Source organism: Eptesicus fuscus, chromosome 12 (assembly GCF_027574615.1).
Source record: "Eptesicus fuscus isolate TK198812 chromosome 12, DD_ASM_mEF_20220401, whole genome shotgun sequence".
In the NCBI taxonomy this organism is placed as follows: Eukaryota; Metazoa; Chordata; class Mammalia; order Chiroptera; family Vespertilionidae; genus Eptesicus; species Eptesicus fuscus.
Window position 1 is genome coordinate 53,391,321 of NC_072484.1, and position 23,167 is coordinate 53,414,487.

The 23,167-nt window shown below is 52.8% G+C and overlaps 1 protein-coding gene across 1 annotated transcript in view; it reads left to right on the plus strand.

Annotated features, from left to right (window-relative positions):
* The first annotated feature begins 5,542 nt into the window (after nucleotides 1-5,542).
* The window catches only part of KCNG2 (potassium voltage-gated channel modifier subfamily G member 2), a 33,787-nt gene continuing 16,162 nt past the window's right edge, over nucleotides 5,543-23,167 (plus strand). The window contains 2 exon segments of the mRNA XM_054723871.1: nucleotides 5,543-5,599; nucleotides 18,669-18,738. The gene's annotated coding sequence lies outside the window, so the exon portion shown is untranslated.

Consider the following 23,167-nt stretch of genomic DNA (forward strand, 5'->3'; position numbering starts at 1 on the left):
TGCCCTTGACTGGAATTCAACCCACGACCCTTCAGTCCGCAGGCTCTATCCACTGAGCCAAACCAGCTAGGTCTGAGCCACCCATTTTCTGTGGAGACTGAAGTGGGGGTGGGGGGTGGGGTGGCTCGTGTTTGGGGAGGAAGAACTTAAAGCTCACTTAAAGGCTGAGCGGAGACGGATGAGCCGTCCGCCATCTGTCTAAGGCTGTTCAGCCTCTCCCCTGTTGGGTTTTCTGCTTAATCACCCCCAGGTTTGGATGCTGGCGGAGCGAACTGCACGGGGCGTTTTCTCCTCCAGTGCGCTCCCCAGCCTCTCAGAGCAGCAGGTTTGACGCGTCCTTTAGGTGGGGGCGCCCAGCACGCCGGGCACCGGGTGGGAGCCTACTTGTTGGTGTGAACACGTGACTGAACTGAATAGAGGCAAGTGATCCGTCCCCAACACGACAGCTGAAGGTCCCATGCTATTCACAAAGGCAAGAGAAATATCTCTCTTCAGAACGTCATTGGTGCCAAACAATGCAGAAGGAAAGCGAGGCCCAGTCATCCAAAGCCTCGCTCAGCATGAAGCAATTCGATTAATTTAAAATGTTGCATCTGATTTGAGATCCTGAGAAGCACGACACAAGCAAAATCGAATGTTAAATTCATAAGCACAGAATCCGCAGAGGTAGTAAAAGATGCGAACGTTCCGCTGAAGAGTTAATTAAGGGATAAGAGGCACTGCTGGAGAAATCCCCCGCTGCTTATTGGATCGGGACGTAAGAACAAAGCAATACTGAGAAGTGCCATGTAGATTGCCCACCAGGGCATGGACTCTGAGAGCTCACTGGCCTCGGCCGCACGCGCCGGGTGCTGGCCAGGGAGATGGAAGGATGTGGGCGCAGAAGGTGGGCCTCATGCACGGGGGGGAGGGGGGGGGTACGAAATGCGACTGTGACACCCCTCCCTTGCCAACAGCCGAGAGAGAACTCGCCAGGAGTGCCTTTAATCAGAGCTCACCTGAAATCTCTCCATGTGAACTCACAGTGTGCACAGACTCCGTGCACACCTGTTTCCTGAGCGGGCACCGTCCTCTCCTGCAACCGCAGGCGCCAGGCGAAGGCCCAGAGCGAGCTGTGCTCTGCCAGGAGCGGGTGCGGCAGCCGGGAAGACGACCGAAATAAAAGCGTCTGCACTTGGGTGACGGCTTCCCTATTTGAAGTTCAAAATACGATGAGGAAACAGAATAACAGAAACGTGGGCCTAGGGAACGAAGGGCAGGGGATGAAAAGTAGTGAGCTTTTTCAGGAGGAAATTAGAGAAAGCTCAGACGGAGCGGTCGCCTTTGTGATGAGAGGTGTTTGATCCATCAAAGCGGATGGCAGGGCAGACGAGAAGGACGCAGACGAGAGGGACCGATGGACATCTGAGGGACCGCAAAGTGACCTGAAGACAGAAAATGCTGCGAGCCCCCGCGAGAAAGGAAACCAGAGGAGAGAAACGCAGGAAGGTGCTGTTCCCAGGAGCGGCTGGGGAAGCCGCGGAGAAGGGGTGTGATCCGTGGGAAGGACCCACGGAGGAGGAGAGAGGCTGGCTGGCCACCACATGCAGAGAGGGCGGGTGACAGAGCCGGAAGTGACTCCTCCGTGAAGAAGAAGAAAGAACAAACAGGAGAGCTAAGGACCAGGCAGGGAGACAAACGAAAGGAAGCACGTGTCCGGAGAGCTGAGGAGTCAGGAGCTGAGTCTGTGGGGACCCTGAGAGCATTGCCCCTGGGGGAGAGGAAGCCTGTTCCTGCCCGCTCTGAAGTCAGTCAGCAAGCCCAGAGGAGACAGACGGACAGAAGTCGGTCCGAGTTGCAGAGACTGGGGAGGGCTGGGAGAGATCAAGGGCTCAGGGCTGCTTTATGGAGTGGTGAATGTGCTTTAACCTATGGTGGTGATGGCGGTACAACTCGGAACATCCTAAAACTCACTAACCTGCACAGGTGAAATGGGTGAGCTGTATGGTGTCTGAATTCCCTCTCGTTAAAGCTATCACAAAAAAAAACAGAGAGAATGTGTCATCTTGTTTTGAAAATCAGCCAAGAAATGAAAATCGTAGTTCAATATTGAGAAGAAAATTACTAATTTGGAAAACATTGGTAAAGGACGTGATTAGACATCTGCGTAGTAACCGTGTCTGTCCTCTTCCTTGCTTGCACACCCTCGGTGAGTGCTCACAGACACACACTTACTGGCAGGTGCCGGGCGAGGAAGCAAAGCGCAGCCTGCCCTGCACCAGGCCGGGCCCCTGACACACCAGCACCAACATGTCACTGTGGTCAAGACAGTGGGTCAAGATACACCTGAAAGGGCCCGGCCGGCGTGGCTCAGTGATTGAGCATCGACCTATGAACCAGGAAGTCACTGTTCGATTCCCAGTCAGGACATATGCCCAGGTTATGGGCTCAATCCCCAGTAGGGAACGTGTAGGAGGCAGCCAATCAATGATTCTCTCTCATCATTGATGTTTCTATCTCTCTCTCTCCCTCTCCCTTCCTCTCTGAAATATATATATATAGATACACCTGTAAGGTGTTCAAGGCAGAGCATACTATAATGGTGAAAAATTGGAGAAATGTGTCAAATAATAGTTTCAGTTAAAGTAAGGTACTAGCCACAGGACGGAATCCTATGCAATCATTTAAAATTGTGTTGGAGCCTGGAAAATGTTGAAAATGTTCATTTCTTGTTAAGTGATAAAAATTCAGTATATAGTATGATGGTATTTTTGTACATAAATAAACAAAAGCATATTTTTATGTTTAAAAAAAAAAGACCATGGGGTGGACTGGAAGGGGTCAATGGGGGGAAAAGGGCACGCACATATGTAATACTTCCAACAAAAAAGATTTTTTACAAATAAACAATAAAAAGACCAAAGTGTTTTGGTACCAAAACAGTAACAGTGAAAAAGTGTGAATGCTGGGAATGGGAGATAGAGGGAGTTTCTTATTTTCTCCTTTGTATTTTCCACAGAAAGCGCATTAGGTTTTCACAATGACCATTTATTACATACAGAAAACATTGTCTACGTGTTTGCTCCTATCCTAAAATAGAAGCCACGTACAGTGCAGCTGCAGCCACCAGACACGGATTTAACACCATTTAGAAGAAGCAATAAAGAGTCCACTGGGAGTGCCGAATGCCATCTTCTGCAATCTTGTCCCCGGGTTGCCCTCTCCCTGTGACCTGGCCTGGGATCCCAGGACACATGGCTGCCAGGCCCTCAGCATTAGCCCCTTACTGACGCCGTGGAACTGTGATATCAACAACAATCAGAAATGTCGAGTGAAACATTCAGAAGCCCAGAAATGCAGCAACCAAAATTGCAAAGGGGGCAGTAAGACACACCTAGTGAGGGGAAATAAGAGGTTTGGAGAGAGGAGGAATGCACACAGATACAAAGAGTCATTTAAAAGGGCCCATCCATCACCAAGACACTGGGCGTGTGCCCTTGGTTATAGGTTAGGGTTATATGAATGCCGACAGCATCATCTGCAGGGGCCAGGGCGAGCCCTTGGGTGGGAAACTGGACTGGGTGACCACTCCAAGAGTCACCCGAGTTCAATATTTCAAAACTCCTTGGTTTGCAGACATGTTCAGTCATTCCTGAAACATTCTAGATCATTACTGTTTTGTGAGCACCTAAAATAACTATGGTATTTGGTTTGTTTACTATGAGCCAAATGTGTCCTAGTATTAACTCATTGCATTATGAAAACAAACAGTGAAGTAGGTTCTACTATTATTCCCATTTCATAGACTAGGAGACTGAAGCACAGAGAGCTTAAGGAGACACAAACCTTCAGTGATGGCCCAGGATTTGCCCCCGTCGGGGCCAACGGGGTTACACCACACCGTTTCAGAAAGAAAGGGGTGAGTATTAGTCCAACGCTACAAAAATGTCACGAAACAGATCCCATTGGCTGTCTCTTTGGGAGGGTGAAGAGGTAACATTGGTGGACTTCCCAGTTCAGACGCCTGATTGGATATATTCGATTTCAGAAAGGCCTTTTGATCGTCTCCATGGACACCTCTGAGACAAAATGGAAAATGTGAGTTGCTAGAGCAGTCTGGACGGAGACGGACCATCTGGCCCACGGCAGGTTGATGGATAGTCAATACCAATCCCAGGAGCGGCCTTCCTTTGAGCACACCGGCTTTATGGATGACTTAGATTGACAGCTGTTTCCACGGCTCCAGGTGAGAAAGCACTGCTAGGCTGCATGGGAAGATTAAGATTCTGAAGTTCCCGACAGGCTCACCAAAAATTGAATAGGAACAATATGATCCTTTTCACCAATGTCACCCCAATAAATTTAATTTTAAAAATAAATAATAAAATATATAAAAAAATTGAATAGGAACAAACTGTAATATACTGCACCTAGAGTGTAAAGAACCAAATGACTGAAAATTATAGATCAGGAAAAACCTAAAAGCAGCTGCACAGGTAGAGACAGTGATCTCCAGATTTTTGTTGACGAAAAAGCCAGGATTGATGGAAAATGTGATATGGTGCCAGACTGGGGGGTGAGGGACTGGATCCACTCTGTATGGTCATAGCAACCCAGGGACTTGATTCAGGGTACAGGGCCTGCAAGAGGCAGCCAGGATGGAGTTAGGTCTGGAAATTTCCTCCCGGGAGAACAGTCAGGGGCTGGGGAATGTTTAGCGGAGAAATCATGCACACCCATCCTAGGTGTAAATAAAGCTACCAGCGGCTGGGCGCCCCCTGTGCCGGCCACTGCTGAGCGCTTTCCCTCGAGTGTCTTGCTCGCTTGGGTGTGTGTCAGCGAGCGATCCTTCGGGTGGGGGGCTTCTGTGTTGAAGGGAATCTCCCCTAGTTCCCAGGCACCTACCTATGTCCACTGGGCGGTGGCACATGCTACAGACACTACCCAGAAACGCTCCCAGGGAGGTGGCCTTTTAGGGCCGGGATGGCCAGGCCTCTCTGGCTCTAAACTCAATTAGTGTTTCTATGGAGAAAAAGCGGTCTTTCCGGGCCTGGGTGTTCAGGCTCAAGCTGCAGAGAACATTTCCTTCTGGTAAATGAAATGAGCGAGCTTGGTCATGGGGATCCACCCGGCAGCGCCGGCCCAAGCAGGCTCCTCTGGTGGCAGAGCGTCTCCAGACCCTCCAGCGGACTCCCCAGGCCCCTGGGGCAGCGCCACGTGGAGAGCCCTCCGCTGCCCTTTCCCCAGGGTTGCTCAGCCGAGTGGGAGGAGGCTCTGTGCCCCCACACCACGGAGTGTGGGAGCGCGTGTGCCTGGCGCGTTGGTGGGCGCGGTGCGCCCCGGGCGTTCGCTCCCAGCGGACGCGGCCGTGGACTCCTGGACTCGTGGACTCCTGGCAGCCGCGCGGGGGTCCTCTGGCCCTCGCAACCCGCGGCCGGGCGCGAGGGGGCGCCGCGCCACCGCAGCGGAGTGGATCACCAAGGCCGGGCCGGGCCGGGGGGCGGCGCGCGGGGCGGTGCCGGACTCCGGGGGCAGCGGGCTCCGGAGACGCCGCGCTCCGCCCCGTGGAGGCCGCCCGGCCGGGCTAGCCGAGCGGCAGCCCGCGGAGTCCGGTCCTGAGGTAAAGTTGCGCGCGCGATGGGGCCGGGGGTCTACACCGGAGGGGTCCTGGGGCCGGAGCAGGGACAGAGGTGGGGAGGGTCTACACCGCAGGGTCCCGGGGGGGAAGAAGCGTGGGCTGTGGAAGTGGCCGGGAGCCTACACCGCAGGGTCCGGGTTCGAGCAGAGGGGGTGGTGGGGGAGGAGGCTCGGGCACCTGTCCCAAGCGCGATGGTCAGGCGCCGCAGTTTCTACCGGGCTGTGCGGTAGGGTGGGGGGAAGAAGATTGGGGAGAGTCACTGGAAGAGCCTGCCTCCCCCCTCCTAACCGCCCCCCTCCTCCCACCACCACCCCGGTCACTGGAGCTGGGGTTGGGGCTGTGCTGGGCGCCGCCCCCAAGCACCCGCGTCAGCGAGGCGCGGGCTCCGGCCACTCCGTGCGCTTTCATGGAGGTCCCAGCGTCCGCGGCTCCAGACCGGTTCCTGCAGCCGCCCCGTCGGTCCGCGTCGGATCTGCCTAAGCCCAGGTGAGAGCAAGGACAGGAGGGGCACAGCGGCGTCTGCGACGTGGGGTAGGGGACCTGGGGGGAAGGTCGGTGGGGGGTACCCGCGTGGGCTCTCCAGGCGCGCGTCCTGGCTGGGTTGGTGGGCGCACCGGCTCCGCGGAGAGGAGGTGGAACGTGGGCGAGTCCTCCGCGCGCTGGGGCCGGCTCCTCACCCGTTCCTGCCGCCCCTGTGGTAGTGAACGTCGCCCCCATGCGCACATACACACGCACTCACGCGCGTGCACACACATGCACATGCACACACACGCACCCGCGCAGGGCGCCCTCCCCGCCCTGCCTTCTCTGGCCAGGGTGCGGACCTGAATTAGGCTGAGGGAACCGCGAATTCTACAAACTCGCTGCCTGAGCCGGGCGGCCAGGGAAGCGTAGGGGCTTCCACACTGGCCTGCCGAGCAGGGTGCTCTGGATGGGGTGCTCGGGCTGGGGGCGCAGAGAACAAACCAGGGCTTGGACAGTGGCCCCCGGGGACGAGGAGGACGAGGCTGAGTAGGTCTCAGATCTTGGCACGATGGCAGGGACAACGGGCAGGGTGAGTTGGGCTCTCTCTGCACCCCTGAAACTCCTCCAAGCCCGCATAGTTTCCGGGGATCCGTGGCATCTGTGCACCCCCAAGTGTTTGTGCTCCAGCGGTTTCGAGGTAACTTGTGCAGCCCCCTCCCAGCCCGCCTCGGTTCAGCAGGTTCAGTTTCTGGCTTCTGACTCTTGGAGTCGTGGACTGTGACTCCCTTTTCCCGTCTTTGTCACGTCTGTCAAAACCACAGCCCAGAGTCGGTTTGGGCTGGGTGGGTTCCACTTGACCTTTACAGAAATCCTCCCACCCCCCCCCGCAGCCTCCTTCCTCCTTCCTGGGGCTGCAAACCCCTGCTGCCTGCGGCCTGTGCTCAAGGCCAGTGTTTGGAGCAGGTGGCTGTGAGTGGATTTTGACTCCCTGGGAGGTGGCCTCGGAGGAGCCCCAAGTGCCCACATGCTGGTTTCCTCCTCAGCCCTGCTCAGGGGCAGCTGCTAAAGGGGGTGTCCCGTAAGTGAGCTCCCCAAGGTCATCCTGTCTACCGGGACATGGAAGCACGCAGACCAAGCCGAGTTTTCATTTCTGCTGAGAAATGCAGGCCAGGTGCCACAGACCCCAGGCAGGTTTAAGCAAAAGGAAGCCCCCTTCTCCCACCCTTTCTCCCCCCTCCCCTTCTTCCCGCCCCCCCCCCCCCCATCTCCAGGAAGCGCTGCATATACAGCTGGCCTCCAAGGCTCCACTTCATAACTCCCTCTCAGTCAATGGGGCGGAATCGCCCTGGTTTCTCTTGAACCAGTGGTCGGCAAACTCATTAGTCAACAGAGCCAAATATCAACAGTACAGCGATTGAAATTTCTTTTGAGAGCCAAATTTTTTAAACTTAAACTTCTCCTAACGCCACTTCTTCAAAATAGACTCGCCCAGGCCGTGGTTTTTTGTGGAAGAGCCACACTCAAGGGGCCAAAGAGCCGCATGTGGCTCGCGAGCCACAGTGTGCCGACCACTGTCTTAAACCGTGGATTTTGGAGGCATCGCGCCGCATTGGGGGGTGAAGTCCACTTGGCCGTGGGTGCTGGGTCCCAGACCAGCGCACACGCTCGGGATTGTACAGTGTTGCCAAGGAAAGACGGTTATATCTGCACCTTAAGTAGGGACACGTTGTGAGAACAACTTTCAGATTCTTTCTGAGGCCAGTGCCAAATAGTGTTCTGATTCCTCTTAAATTTCTATATTCCACTTTGCAGTAGTTTTTTTTATACCTTGAGATTTCCATAATTTAAGAAAAAAAATGGGTGTTTTTGTAGGCACGGAGGGAAAAGAGGGAAGCGAGTTCTTAGCTGGTACGGAGCCGGGGCGGGGAGGGGGGGGGGGGCTGTGCCGTTTTTCTTTTCAATGCCTGGCACAGAGTCCCGCGCAAGCCAGATGCTCCGAAATATGTACTGGTGGATTAATTGAGTTATAACAAAGAGTTCCCACCCAGTGTGCGGCTGGCACCGCATTACCATAATTACAGGTGTGCGTGCCGTAATTAACAGGTCGGACAGAGCGCACAGGTGGATAGGAAATGACAAAACACTGGGTTTCCGGGCAGGTGGGTCTGAGCCTCTCGGGCGTTTTGGCAGCCTGGGCTGTACAGCCTGGTCCTCCTCCTGTCCGGGCGGTTGGCTGCTCGTCCGAGGAAGCTCCTCCTACTCAGGCACCAGGAGGGCAGGACCGCTGCGGGCGAGGCTGGTGCGGTGGGAGGATGTTCTCGCTTCTGCAGAGTTCGGATGTGTGGGGGCGACAGTGAAGGGGGGAGCAGATGGGGCAGCGCCAGGGTGTGTGGGTGCTGGGGGTCAGAATGAACGGAAGGGGCGCCCAGGAACTGTGCGATGAGGACGCTAGGGGTCTCGGGGGTCTGAGGAGAATGGCACACATGTCTGGACATCTGCATGCATGTCCTGATGGCAGCGTCATGGGGGATAGGAACAATTTAGGGCCCCACTGCTGCGAGATCTCTCACCGTCACATTGCACACCTCATCACCAGCATCCAGCCAGCTTAGGGTACCGAGGGACAGCCTCTGGGGCCGGTCGCGGACGCGGGCGCTCGGTCCACGTGGCTGGCTGAATGGTACCTGCCTTTCAACTGTGATCTATCTGCACGCCACGGTGAGGGCCACTCAGGGTTCACTTGGGCCACATCACCTTTGCCACCCGGCACTTTCCTGAGCGCTTCAGCGGTTCTCTCAAGGTGAGCCGAAGTGAAGCGGAGAGAGCCGGGCAGCCCATTGGCTCTTCGGCCCCCTCCTCTGGGATCTCCCCTGGGTGTGCCTGCAGCCCTCCTTGGCCTCCCTTTGCCCAGCTGGTTTGTTTGTAAGAACAAACCTAAATCAGAAAACCTTGAGGAGCAGCCAAACCAAATGCCAGGTGAAAACAGAAGCCACGGGGTCCACTCAGTCAAGAAGTTGTCGGAGGGATTCATACACAGCCCAGCCCTGGCCGGTGTGGCTCAGTTGGTTGAGCGTTATCCCAGGCACCAAGAGGTTGCAGGTTCAATTCCCAGCCAGGGCACATGCTCGGGTTTCGGGCTCAAACCCCAGTAGGGGGGTGCAGGAGGCAGCTGATCAATGTTTTTCTCTCTCCCTCTTAAACATTGGTTCCCAATGTGGGGCACACGCCCCACAGGGGGACAATTTTATTTTTAAGGGGGGCAATTCGAGAATGAGTTATTAACAGTGAGTTTTTTGCATTTCTTATGGTTCTAGGGGCCTCATATATAGTACCTAAGTATATATTATGACATATTTATGCATTTCAGTTTTCTGGATATGATATGTTCTGGAACTTTATTTGCTATTTTTCATGTCACTTCATAGTAATTATTATTTTTAACCATTTCTTAGTGATTTCTTCCTCAGTACTTCAACTGTCCTTTCGTTCTTTTATTTTTCTCTTTCATGGATGCCATGATCTTTGGAAGCTTGTTTAGACCAAGTTAATGGCCTTTTAGGCTTCCTCCACATGAATAGGAGTTCACTTTTTGAATAATAAGAATTATATGTCACAGGGGGGGCATCAGAATTTTAGAGATGCTTAGGTGGGGCATGGCAAAATAAAAAAGTTGGGAACCACTGCTCTAAAATCAATTTTAAAAATACACATAAATGGTCCAGCTCAGCCTCTCCACGTGATGGGTGAGGTCAGACTGACCAGCGATACACAAACTGGGGGCCTTGTTGTTAATGTGCCCTCGGAGCCAATGGGCGTGTTCCTGTGAGGCAGGTGTGGACGTCCTGGGCCCCATGAGACATGGGCCGCTCTGTTGACGCACATCCTCTATTCCTCCCGAGGGGGACGAGGACTGACTGCCACCCCAGACCTCTGACTTGCAGAAGATTAAACCTGAAAAAAACAAGTCAGGGATACATTAGTTCTAAATGCAACCACCCAAGATTTTTATTGGATTGTGTGTTCAGAAAAAGACTACTTGAAGTGTGATGTACAAATGGTACAGAAGACTTCTATGTCACTTTATTAAAGTAATGCAGAAAGACCCTGACAATTCACAGAGCAAAACTGTACAGGCCAAGGGCTCCCTGGCCCACTCCCAGCACTGCTCTGAGGTCCCTGTGCTCTGTGGGCGGGGGGAGGGGGCGGGTCCCTGTGCTCTGCTTCCTCCCCCTCTCCTCCTGGAAACCAGGGCATCTCTTGACTTAGGGGTACCTCCCCTTGCCTCACTGGCACACCCTCCAGGCCACTCCTCCTCTGTCCCCAACCTGGGCTCAGCCCCACAGGACAACCGGGCTGGGTGAGGAAGGCCGCCTAGCACAGGAGTGGACCGAGCCCCGGGCAGCATTCCCAGAATGCAGTGACCTTCCCGGATATTTTTAACCATCTCAGGTATTTAAACGGTGGCGTGGAAGTCTTATCTTAGACTCCAGGAGTACTGAGCACATGAAAATCCAAGGCTGGAACTGTGGGGCCAGCAGAGCCTCAAAACCCTCAGGCTAATCTGAACCCATGCAGCCGTTTCGGTTGAGTTCTAGCTTGAAGAGGTGCATTTATTCCTGTAAAGGAGTCATTCCTGGCTCCATCCTCTCTGGCCTGAGAAGGGTGTGGGCGACAAGGAGTCTGCCTCCAGCTGCCCAGGCTCCCAGGACCCCACTAAGTACGTGCAGAGGCACTCAGATCGCCTTCCCTCTGAGTTCAGCTTACTGAGCTCTAGAAATTTCCAAGAGAACTTAGTCTTGCCCCGAGCTCCTGTGACAGAATCGAAGTTTGTGCTCTGCTAAGCTGCAGCCCTCCTGTCCAGCAGATTCTGGTCGTCTCCTTGGACTTAGGGGGATCAAAGGAAGCTGGTAACAGCCAGGAAGAGAACTCCCCTCCTGTTTTCTTTCTTTTGGGGGAGTGGGGGAAAGTGTCTCTGGAGAATAACAGGAAAAGAGTGCATGACAAGTTTTACATCTGGATATCTCATTTCACATGGTAGCAATTAATGCAATGGGCTGAAATGCTTAGGTGAAATAAAATGCATTACAATTACTGCCCGTTATCCGGATTAGCTGCTTAGTCACAGGACGGAGCGATCTTGCATGAGCCTCGGTGAAGTGGGATTTTATGTCACTCATCTCCTTTCCGGAGTGTTTAGCTGGTTCACAGTTGCTCTGAGAAAATGACAGTTTCTGAGTGTGGACAAATTCCCTTGAAATTGTTTCCACTAAAAGAAAAAAAATACATCTTTTAGATGAGGAATGATAGGAAATATATATCCTTGGTTTCTTTAATACGCAGCAAATTAGAAGTAGAAAATTCTAGAGTCTCGGGAAATGCAGACGTGTGGGACCCGGCGGGCAACACTCGGGATAAACAACTTGGGTTTTCTCTCTGGGAAACCTGACGTGTTGTTTTTCTGAGAAACCTGTAACGATGGGGGGCTTCCTTGGGGCTCCTTCCTGCCAGGAAACGGGGGCCCCCGTGTGAGCTGTAAGGAGACTGTCACAGCAAGGGAATGTGCCATCGAAAAACAGCGCCCAGCCCCAGGGACACGTGGGAAGAGAGTGTGTCGTGTTTTCCAGATGCAACAGTCGTGGTTTTAACCACGGTGATAGCTTGTCCTCTGTATAAGAGAAGTGCCTTTCATCATAGGAGACTTGGAAATATCCATTAAGGAAAAGCATATGTGTGTTTTTTTAATCTTGTGCAGTGCTATGCGCCAAGGTAATGGATCCTAATTTTTCGTGGTATTTCCTTCCGTCTCTTTCAGTGTTTTTTGTTGTTGTTGTTCATCCTCATCTGAGAATATTTTTTCCATTGATTTTTAGAGAGTAGGAGGGAGGGATGGAGGGAGGGATGGAGGGAAAGATGGAGGGAGGGATGGTGTGTGTGTCTGGGGGGCGGGGGGAGAGAGATGCAAGAGAGACACATCAATTAGTTGCCTCCTGCATTCGCCCCATCTGGGCCAGAAATAGAACCTGCAACCCAGGCATGTGCCCTTGACTGGGATCGAACCTGAGCCCCTTCGGTGCGAGAGCTGATGCTCTAACCATTGTCAATGTTTATATACAAATTACACACAGTTTTGCATACACATACACTCTAATGCCGTCCAATCAGACAGTGCACTCCCCAGACTCTCCCCATGGTTGGTCTTGCTAAGCCTGTTTTACTGATGACTTCATGGGAGGGAGCAGAGAGCAGGACTTCGGAAATGGAGACTGAGGACGCTGAGTGTGAGCTCTTCCCCGGGACAGCTCCCTGCCTCTGTGATGTGGGTGCCTTCCTCCCTCACCCACCCTGTCCACCTCCCCCACCCTGTGCCCCCGGCCCAGCAAGTCACCTACGCACAGACCAGCACTGATGGTGGTTGTCAGTGGTGATGGGATTAAAGGTATTTTTTCCTTCTGTTTTACTTTTTGTTGTACGGTCCAACTTTCCATTCTTCCCATGTGTTAGCTTTATAAGTGAGACATTATTTTTTATGGCAATGAATTTCTAAGGCTCATTTAAGCAAATTAATGCAGAGAAGAATAAGAAACATCCATACATTCGCTTCTGAGGTCTAACAGGATCCGAGAGAAGTTCATGCCCATCCTGGGAGGCCCTTCCTCTGGTGCCCGGCTGCTGACGTAACTCGTGGGGGTTTTGCCGAATGGACACGTGCAGACTTCCTCTGTTGGTAGAGGCTGAATCTCAGGGGTTTGTATGATGATGCGTTTTGGCTGAATTAACCCACTGGTCCTGGTGAGACGGCTGTCTCCGTGGGGTGCGCTGTGGGGGCTCAGGGGACAGGTTTGGGGAGGACCAAAGTGCTGATAAGAAAGTCGAGGCAGAGCCCGCAGCTGTAGTCTGATGACCGGGATACTGGGAATCACTTACTTTTATCCCGCACCTGAAAAGCTCTAGACCTCATTGGCCACCCAGCTCAGACACATGAGCTTGGGGTGGGGGGCGGGGTGAAGTGCCTGAGACCTGGGAGACAGCGGAGCAGCTGCCCTGTGGGAACCAGGCGGGGCCGCGTACCTGCCCACTGGGTGGCCCTTCCTCCCTCTGCCGTGGGCCCAGCCACGGGGCCCCCAGGTCCGTGGCCTCTGCTCTCCTCTGCCGTGTGCTGTGCTCATTATTACTTATCATGCTGACGGCGTGGGAACGAGACCTTCAGGTTATCCCAGGTCACTGCTTTCTTTCCAGAAGTAGCTGAAGGGGCCCTTTAAAGTTGAGTTAAGCGGATGCTAACGCACGTGCACGTGGTATGAACAATGTGTCATTTGCTCTGGCTCATGAACGTTAAATCGCCCGTAAAGACATTCCCCCGAGCCTGTGGAGCGGGCGTTGGGAGGGGTGGCTGAGCTTGCGTGCACACCTCTGAGGGCGCGTTGGGTGAGCGGGAGGTGGCCTGGGCTCTGTGGGGAGAAAGCCAGGACCACAGGGCACGCTTGCTAGTGCGGGAGTCACTGGTTCTGTTCTCGAGCAAAGCACATACCTGTGCGGGCAGGTGGGCAGCTCCCCAGCTCCAGTGTTCGTCGGCTCTGCTTATGGCCTCAAAGCCATGTTGTCACATGCAGTTGTCACACACGCTGACACACATATCACACAGTTTTCAAGCGCAGTCGTCACGCATCTGTCACACGTAATTGTCACATGGCCATCACGGCTGTCACACAGGCCGTCACACGCTGTTGAACGTCAGTGGTCACACTGAGCTCACGGGGACGCCTTGTTGTCTGTCGTCCCCTCAGCACCCCACTGGCCCCACAGTGAACACAGGACAGCTGCCCACAGTCTCCCCGCCCAGGGCCCTGGGTCCCATCGCCTTTCCCCACACGCCTCCTCCACCTTGGCCCGGAAGACTCCTTCCTTTGTTCACAGTTTTGAACCTTGAAAGGGCCCGGTCCTGGGGAGGGTGCCGTGAAGCTATGGGGGCAGGACAGTGGGTCCTCCCAGGAGAGGAGGTTGTGGGACAGAAGCAGGTCTCCACCTCACCCCCTTCCTGCGGTGCCTGCCCCGTGGCCCTGCTGGCCACCACCCCACAGGACAGACTGACCGTGAGTCAGAGGGGAGGGTCCCTGGGCCGAGGACAGAGGCTCCGGGCTCATCCCAGTGGGAGTTTAGTGGCAGCAAACCAGTTCGCTCTCCCACCCAGGAGCCACGTGACGGGCACACTGAAAGAGGACTTGACAGCAGCTCCCTGTCATCCCCACGGAAGTGCAGGCGGAAACCGCAGGCGGGACCCATGGGTGAGGACGCCACGGGTGAGGGGGTGCAGTGCGGCAGGAAGAGCGTCCGCCCCCACGATGCGGCCTTGGCGCGCGGCCGAGGCTGCTGCTCACCCACCCCTCCCTTCCCCCTCATCATCCTGAGCCAGGTCTCCGCACTTTTCCTAACAAATATGCATCTCAAGTGAGAAACTATTTGAACAGAAGAGAATATGTTCCTGAAACAAGTGATACAACTATTTATTTTTGGAACTCTGGCAGTTATACTCAAATTACATAAAAATTAAATGGTCCCGGGCTCACTCCAAGTAGATTGTCTCCCCGATGAACCCAAGTTCCTGCTGGGCTCCCACACAAGCTCAGGCTGACCTGAAGCTGCTCTTTCAAGACTGCGTTTCTTTCTGCCCCCGACACATGGGATTGGTAAGAAGGGTCTCGAGCTCCTGGACCCTCTGCATTCCCAAGCCCGTGTCCCCCCCCCCAGCTGGCGTCTCCCGACAGGGCGGACTCACAGACGTGTGTTCACCAGGATGTGAAAGTAGCATTTTGTTGTCATGGTGGAAATAGTCTACGTTTGGTTCCTAGGACTGGATGGGAGTGAATGACGGCACTTCACAGGCAGGTCTCACCTGTCCTTACACAGGGACACGGGTCGCTCTCGCTACCTGACGCCACAGATTTTTTAAATTCCTTCTGTTTCAAAAGTTACACTTCTTCAGTATAATCGTGTGGTTACAAAAAGGAAAAGGAAAACATCTGAGTGACGGGAAAATCTCCTAGAATCCTGAGCCTTCTTGTTTGCAAAGCAATATGTGACAGAGTATTCCTGGCGCTGGTTTTTAAGGTGGCTGATGATGTGTGGATACAAGAGTATCTCTTCTGTCCATCTGGCTGCTGCTCAGAGAGCTGCCCCATGGGGAAAGGGTTCAGGCTTCCGCCCAAGAGGCTTCCACCAGCTCCCCTACGGCCGGTTGACATCAATTTGAGTCTTAGAGCTTAATTCTCAGGACATTAAAGCCAATAAGGATTTAACACAAAGGTACATTTATCATACTGTCATTTCATGGAACTTCAGTCTCATTATATAAAAACTATACGATGTCATTTCCCCTCTAAAGTTAGAATAATTTTATTCTTTATAAATACTACAATTACTTGTATCTTTTGTTTAAAAATAAAACGGAGAGAAAAGCATAACAAAAAAATATAAATTACTTAAAATGTCACTGCCCACACCGACTCCATCCGGAAGCTGCTTTAAGCACCTGCCCGCCCACAGAGAGAAACAGTGTGTACACACACAGTCACACGTCCGTGCTGGGCCTGCTTTTCCTGTCAAGCACCACATCACGGGCATCGTGCCCCAGACTTGAAGAGGACGCGCGCAGAAGACGCAGGCCCTGCGGGAGAAGCGGGGGATTTGTGAGGAAATCATCGGGACCGTGGGTCTGCTCTCCCACCCAAGCCTGGCACAGCACCGGGAGGGAGTGCCCTCGTGCCGGGAGCAGGAGTGTCAGGGGTTCCGTTCTGTGGGTGAGTCAAGAACGCTGCCGTCAAATGGAAGGACGGTTTCCGCAGCGGGAGGTCTTCACGTGCCGGGAGCTGCTTCAGGCCTCGATCGAAGACTGACTTCTACAGAAAGTCAGTGGCGGCGTCTCTGCGGAAGTCACGGTGCGCAGAAACCAGCCTGCTGTCGGGCTGCTCTGCTGCTGGTCCCACAGCGGTGACCTCCAACTGTGCCTGCCGTTCACCACAGCCCCGAGGGACACTTGCCTAATAAAATGGATTTAAAAAGAAGTGACCAATTCAGAACTGTCATGATTTCAAAGTGAAAACTCAGTATCTGGGACATTTGCTTTGGCAGACCCTCACTTCGAGTTCAGGTATCTGAGAGGTGCTATTTGGTGCCTTGGAGGGCGGCCTGTTCTTCCTGGGGTGGGAGGCGCCTGCTGGTCTTTCATCGGGACACAGGGGAGGTCTCGGGCCCCTCCTGGGGACCCTCACATAAGGCTCAGGGAATCCTGGGTAGCACTGCTCCAGACTTCCCTCTCCTCAGTGCAGCCCACCCCCTCTCAGGACCCAGGACACTGGGTCACAAAGGGGCATTCCCTCCACCCCCTTCGTGGTGCACAGAGGGCAGGAGAGGGACCCCTGGACCCATGAGAATTTCTCCTTTGTGTTCCAAGACTTCTTGGGAGGGAAGTCGTCCGGGCCCAGAGGGGGCTCAGGCCCCACCGCTGGGCAGGCTGGGGACTCCGTCGTTTAGGACAGCAGCTCTCGAACTTCCCAGTCTTGAGACTATTGAGGACATAAAGGAGCTGTTGTGTGTGTTGTATGTACAGCCATGTGAGAAATGATGGGAGCGGGACAAGCCGTTGAGGGCCCAGGCCTGGGGTCCCTTGACACACAGAGGGTCCATCCACTGTCCCCAAGACCGTCTGATAGGAGAGACGCTCAGTATGGATTTGGGGGTTGCTGGAAGGAAGGACAGAACTCACAGGAGTGTTGACCCTCCTTCTGGGATCACCTCTCCTCCACACTGCTGGCGGGGCCCACCAGTAAGCAGATGGGTGACTCCATCACCCACCGGCCATGCCCGCAGCTGGGAGCTGGTGGTGGTGGGTGGACGGAATTTCTGTTCTGGGCTCCAGAAGCAAAACTGCACATGCAAATAGTTACTTCAGACAAAAATGGGTTTAACAGTACATCTGCAAACACACGTACTAATTATATTTCTCTTACTTATACATTAAAACAGATTTAGCAGCTAGTATTATACTGGAGTACAGGCACGGAGAGACACACTTAGTCCATGAGAGTATGCATGTTGAGATTCTACAGACTCTGCCCGATTGTGGGTGAGGAGACCCAGCCGACTGTAACAGGATTGTATGTGAGGAGACCGGTGAGATTATTTTTGTAAATATAGACTAAATATTCTAGGGTTTATTTGTACGAAACGGAAAGGAACTGGACGAGTCAAACTGCTTTGAAAAGAAGAATAACGTCAGAGGAATCAGTCCCCCCAGTTTCGGGACTTGCTATATTGCTATATTTATCAAGACTGTGTCATTGGTGGAGAGAGTTTTACATAGATCACTAGAACAGAAAAGAACATCCAGACATGTGTGCCCGGCTGACTTTTGACAGGTTCAAAGGTGATTCCATAAAGGAAAGACAGTCTTTTCAACACACGGTGTTGGAACAATTAGACAGACACTCATACACGAAAAATCCTAAGTCCCATACCTTATACAAAAACCAACTCAAAATGGTTTACGGTTAAATGTAAAACTGCACATTTTAGAAGTAAAATTGTAGAAAACCTTTGGGATGTCTGACTTGGCGAATTATTCTTGACACCAAAAGTACAGTCAATAAAAGAGGAAATGATAAATTGGACTTTATCAAAAATAAAAAAACCTCCTACTTCACTGGGCATTTATCCCAGAAGAAAGAAAACCCTTTATGGAAGTATTTGTAGCAGCTTTGTTCATAATACCCCAATCCTGGAAGTAGCCCAGCTGTCCCTCAGCCTGTGTGGTGGTGTTCAGCAAACCCAGCACATCCATATTGGAGGCACCATCAGGGGGTGGGGGAGGGAGGGATGTCGATACAGCAGGCACCTGGTGACTCTCCAGAGAATTATGCTGAGTGAGAAAAGCCAGTCCTGAAAGGGTACACAACATGTGAGTCCATTCTATACCTTTCTTGAAACGACAAAAGTACAGAGATGGAGGCCAGATGCGTGGTTTTAGACCGGACAGCAGCGTGTCTGGACCGTGTCAGTGTGGCCTCCTGGCTGTGAGGTTGGGCTGCAGTTTGCAAGATACCACTGTCGGGCAAACTGGGTAAAGGGTGCAAGGATCTCTACAGTCTCAAAATGTAAAGATTCATTTAAAAAATCTTTAGGGCCAATATATGCAGCTGGGCTGGGTGCACCTTGCTTTGTGGATAAGTTATTAGTTACCAAATTTATTTGTGTCTTATAGATTTGGGGATTATACATGGTTCTCATAAATCATAACTGAAAAGAAATCATCAATTTCTCTCCACAACATGGCTAAAAATAGATCTAATTAGCAAGTTTTCAGTTCTGTTCATATATACACTCCAGAAACCTTTTGTAATCTCTGTAACCTTGACATATAGAAAATAAGTCCATTTCAAAGCAAAATGATTGAGCAGAGCTATGTTTAACAATCAGAAAGAAATAGAAACGACCTAAGAGTCCTTATCTTTATTTTAGGACTCTGAAAACCTCCTGCAGAGTCATGGTTTATTTAAAAGTAGTTCTTTATCTTATTTTATTTTTTACCCCACAGGTGATTTTATCTGTAAGTCATATGACGTTGGTCCTGGGAGGACCGTAAGAAGTGAAAACAGCCAGCAGAGGTGGGTGTGTCTTCATTTTAACCTGTAGGCTGGCAGCGGCCATTGCTGGTGGGTGTGGAAGAAAAGCATGTCTGACTTAGGTCACGTGTTCTTTATTTTTTTACATATATTTTTATTGATTTTTTTACAGAGAGGAAGGGAGAGGGATAGAGCGTTAGAAACATCGATGAGAGAGAAACATCGATCAGCTGCCTTCTGCACACCTCTCACTGGGGATGTGCCTGCAACCAAGGTACATGCCCTTGACCGGAATCGAACCTGGGACCTTTCAGTCTGCAGGCCGATGCTCTATCCACTGAGCCAAACCAGTCAGGGCAGGTCACGTGTTCTTATCGACGGTCGCACGGCCTGCTTCCTGTGCTTTTCCTTGTGGGCCTGTGTCATGTCCGAGGGCAAGCGTTTCAACTGCAAAGTGAAGCGAGCACCTGGAGGGAGCCCACACCAGCCCGTGGGTCGGGGTGAGGAATCCTCTTTGTGCCGGTCCCACGGCCCCTTTCCCACAAACCAGCACTTCTGGTCCCGGGGTGGCTGATGGAGAGAGGAGGTGAGGGACAAAGGCAAAGGAGTGTGACCAAATTTGCAAAGGCTCGAAAACCAAAACGGAGGCAGAGGACAGCGGATCAAAGCCGCAGTGCTGGATTGAGGATCTTGCATCGTCCACAGTGGGAGACCTGTCACATCGTAGAGCAGTGGGCTTGACGCTGAGACCAAGCCACTGGGCCTCCTCCTCGCTGTGACGCCCTCGCTGCGGCTGCCCACCCGCCTCCTTGCAGGCTGGGGCGAATGGCCCCCCCAACAGCCTCCTGATGCCTACCAGCCTCTGAAGGGATAGCTAGCATTTTGTCACTTCTTTCCTTGAATGGCTTCTTTAATGAGTTGTTTACTTCCTCAGTGAGACAGATGCGTCTGAACAGGGCACCCTCAGCACACTGGCATCTGGGCTGGATGACTCTACGGTGGGTGTCCTGTGCCCTGTGGGGTGCTGAGCAGCACCCCTGCCCCCTGCCCACTCAATGCTGGTAGCCCCTAGTCAGGACAAGCGGTGTCAGCAGATGGGGCCACATGTCCCCTGCAGCAGGGAGGGGACACAATGGGCCCCAGTTGAGATCCAGACCCGGTGACAGTCATCGCTGAGGAGCCAGAGCGGGAGCACAGCGCAGCCTGGCCACGTCGCAGTCTCCGTTCAGGAGATTTCTGCTCGCTGTCGGGACTGTCCCAATTCTGCGAGGCCATGGCCCACCTTGAGAGGGAGGTGCCAACCCCTCTGAGCAGTAAACTCTTTACAGAGATGTCGTCACGGAGAATGAGCAAAATATACAAGATAAGCCCTCCACGGGTTACTCGGGTCTCCTAGAAAAGAATGCTTCACTTCTTTTGAAATCTAAAACTTCCTGTTCTACTACAGAGGTTTTCATCCATTCCAGGCAATGTTTTTAAGCCTAAATACAGAACAGGAAATTCAGTTACAGAGTATTTCTTCAACTGGGGGCTAGCCTTCTGGTACTTGAGATCCCATTCCAATTCTGTGTGCTCCCCTTTTCACTCTCCTTTTGCCTAGACGAGGAAGCCCTGCATGCAGCTCACACTCACACACTCACACACGCCCACACGTACACTCACTCACTCTGCCAGCTCTGCCTCCGAAGTCCCCCCAGGAAAGGCCATCCCTAACTGGCGCCTCCTCCCTCCGTTTGTTTGCTCTGTTCTCTGGGAGCCTCCTGGTGCTGCAGGTGCTGGTGCTGAGGGTGCTGGCTCCCTGCCAGGTGCTGGTTCCCTTAGGCTTGCGTGGGCGGTGGGCTCAGCCGCTCCAGGGACTGGGTGGCGAGCCTGGCCCTGGTAGGACTCCAGGAAGCAAACAGCAGGGTGATGGGGAAGATGCCTCTCCTGGCCTCTGAGGGCATTTGCCTCGGGAAGGAGTGGACCCATGCCTTCTGCTGTGACCAGCTGAGTGTGTCCCAGCCCCAATAACCAAGCATTCTGAGGACTCAAGCTGGAAATAGCTCAGCCAAAACAGCCGGGGAGGGCCTGTGGCCGCCAGCACTCAAACCCATCTATCCCCACCAGTAAAAAAAAAAAAAAAAAAGCTGTCTTCCCAAGTTTAACACCATCAGGTCCCACTGCACGCATTTATTTTAGGGATTAAAGCTCTCTGGCTCCCCCTGTAATGCACCAGGCGTGGAATTTTCCTGTCTGGCACCATCCCTAACACTGGAAATTCTAAATCCTGACACATTTCTTCCCTTGGTTGAGTGTTGCCTCTTCTTCTGGGATTCCTGGTAATAGATACGTTTGCTTTCTCCTCCGTATGTGTGGCCTTTCCATGTTTTCTGTCTCCTGTTGACTCCTGTGGAGACCTGGGAGAGAGCACCACCCAAGCCCAGCCTCACCTCCAGACTGGGTCTTATCTCTGGGCTGTGTTTGTTCTTTCTAGAAGCTTCGTTACTTATTTAGACCCTCCTCGTGTATTTCATGATGTCTTTTTTCCTCTGTGCTTTTAATTCCTTCTGTCATATCTTTATTTTTTATAATCCTACTAGAGGCCCAGTGCACGAAATTCGTGCGGGGGTGAGGGGGTGTCCCTCAGCCCAGCCTGCACTCTCTCCAATCTGGGACCCCTCGAGGGATGTCCGACTGCCCATTTAGGCCTGATCCTGGTAGAATCGGGCCTAAACAGGCAGCCAGACATCTCTCTCACAATCCAGGACTGCTGGCTCCCAACAGCTTGCCTGCCTGCCTTCCTGATTGCCCCTAACCGCTTCTGCCTGCCAGCCTGATCACCCCTAACCACTCCCCTGCCAGCCTGATTGATGCCTAACTGCTCCCCTGCCAGCCTGATTGCCCCTAACTGCCCTCCCCTGCAGGCCTGGTCACCCCTAACTGCCCTCCCCTGCAGGCCTGGTCACCCCTAACTGCCCTCCCCTGCAGGCTTGGTCACCCCCAACTGCCCTCCCTTGCAGGCCTGGTCCCTCCTAACTGCCCTCCCCTGCTGGCCATCTTGTGTCCACATGGGGGCAGCCATCTTTGACCACATGGGGGCAGCCATCTTGTGTGTTGGAGTGACGGTCAATTTGCATATTGCTCTTTTATTAGATAGGATAGAGGCCTGGTGCACGGATGGGGGCCAGCTGGTTTGCCCTGAAGGGTGTCCCAGATCAGAGTGGGGGTTCCCTTGGGGCGTGGGGCGGCCTGGGCGAGGCCTGTGGTGGTTTGCAGGCCAGCCACACTCCCCCTCCCCCCCCCCCCCCCACAGTGACCCAAGCGGAGGCCCTGGGATCTGGGATTTATTTATCTTCTATAATTGAAACTTTGTAGCCTTGAGTGGAGGCCTGGGCCAGCCAGGGTGTGCAGGAAGCTTGGCTTCCTCCATTGCTCGGGAAACCCAAGCCTCCTGCTCGCTCCATGGCCGCAGCCATCTTGGTTGGGTTAATTTGCATACTTGCTCCTGATTTGGCTTGTGGGTGTAGCAGAGGTATGGTAAATTTGCATATTACTCTTTTATTAGATAGGATCATCTCAAGTTCCTAGGAGCCTAATCCTATTAGTCATGTGTCTGCTGATATTTGCCCATGTGGGTTGTTGCCTTGAGTGTTGTTGTTTTTTAATTTTGGTTTATAAATTCTTAGTTGGGGCTTCATCTGTGGGAATCCTGTGAGGCTTGAATTGAGGGCATGTCCCTCTAGACAGTGGCACTGTTGACACTGTGGGCTGGGTCCCAGCCCTTTGTCCTGTACACTGTGGGTTTTAACAGAACTCTGGTTTCTACCCTCTAAACACAAGTCACACCCAGTCGTGACTATCAGTATGCACCTAGGCCTCGCCAAACAGCTCTGGGGACAGCGTCACCCGGTTGAGAAGCACTGCTCCAGACCACGTATGAGTTTGGCTCTAATGCACACGGCAGAGATGTCGCCCACCTGAGACTAGTTTTTATGGGCGTAATTTCTTAGCTTTTCATTTCATAGACCAAAATTCCAACCTCAAACCCATTGCACAGGTAGGAATTAGACACATACTCTCATATATATACTCTGGTTCTATTTTACCTAAAACCAGGCAGAGAAATCTTACGACCTTTCTATAGCAGTAGATAAATTTCCCCCCTCACATTCTTTCACGGAGGGTGCAGCCCAGCAAGGTCCGAGCCTCCTCCTCCTGTCACAGGGTTGTACGATTGACTACCTGGCCGAAATGAATGCGTTTGAGAGACCCCACACACTTGGCACTTTCATCTGTAATACCTTGTGGGAATTTGAGATGTTTTATTTTCCACTGATTATCCAGATCTTTTAATGATTATTTTGGTGAATATTCCTACCTATAAAGAGCACACATTTGATTTGGCTACAAAAGGAGTCAGCTAGCCTGTTCTACAATTTAGTACGGGGCTCCGTGGTGACATGAAAATTGGAGTCAAAGCCGTGTGCACCCA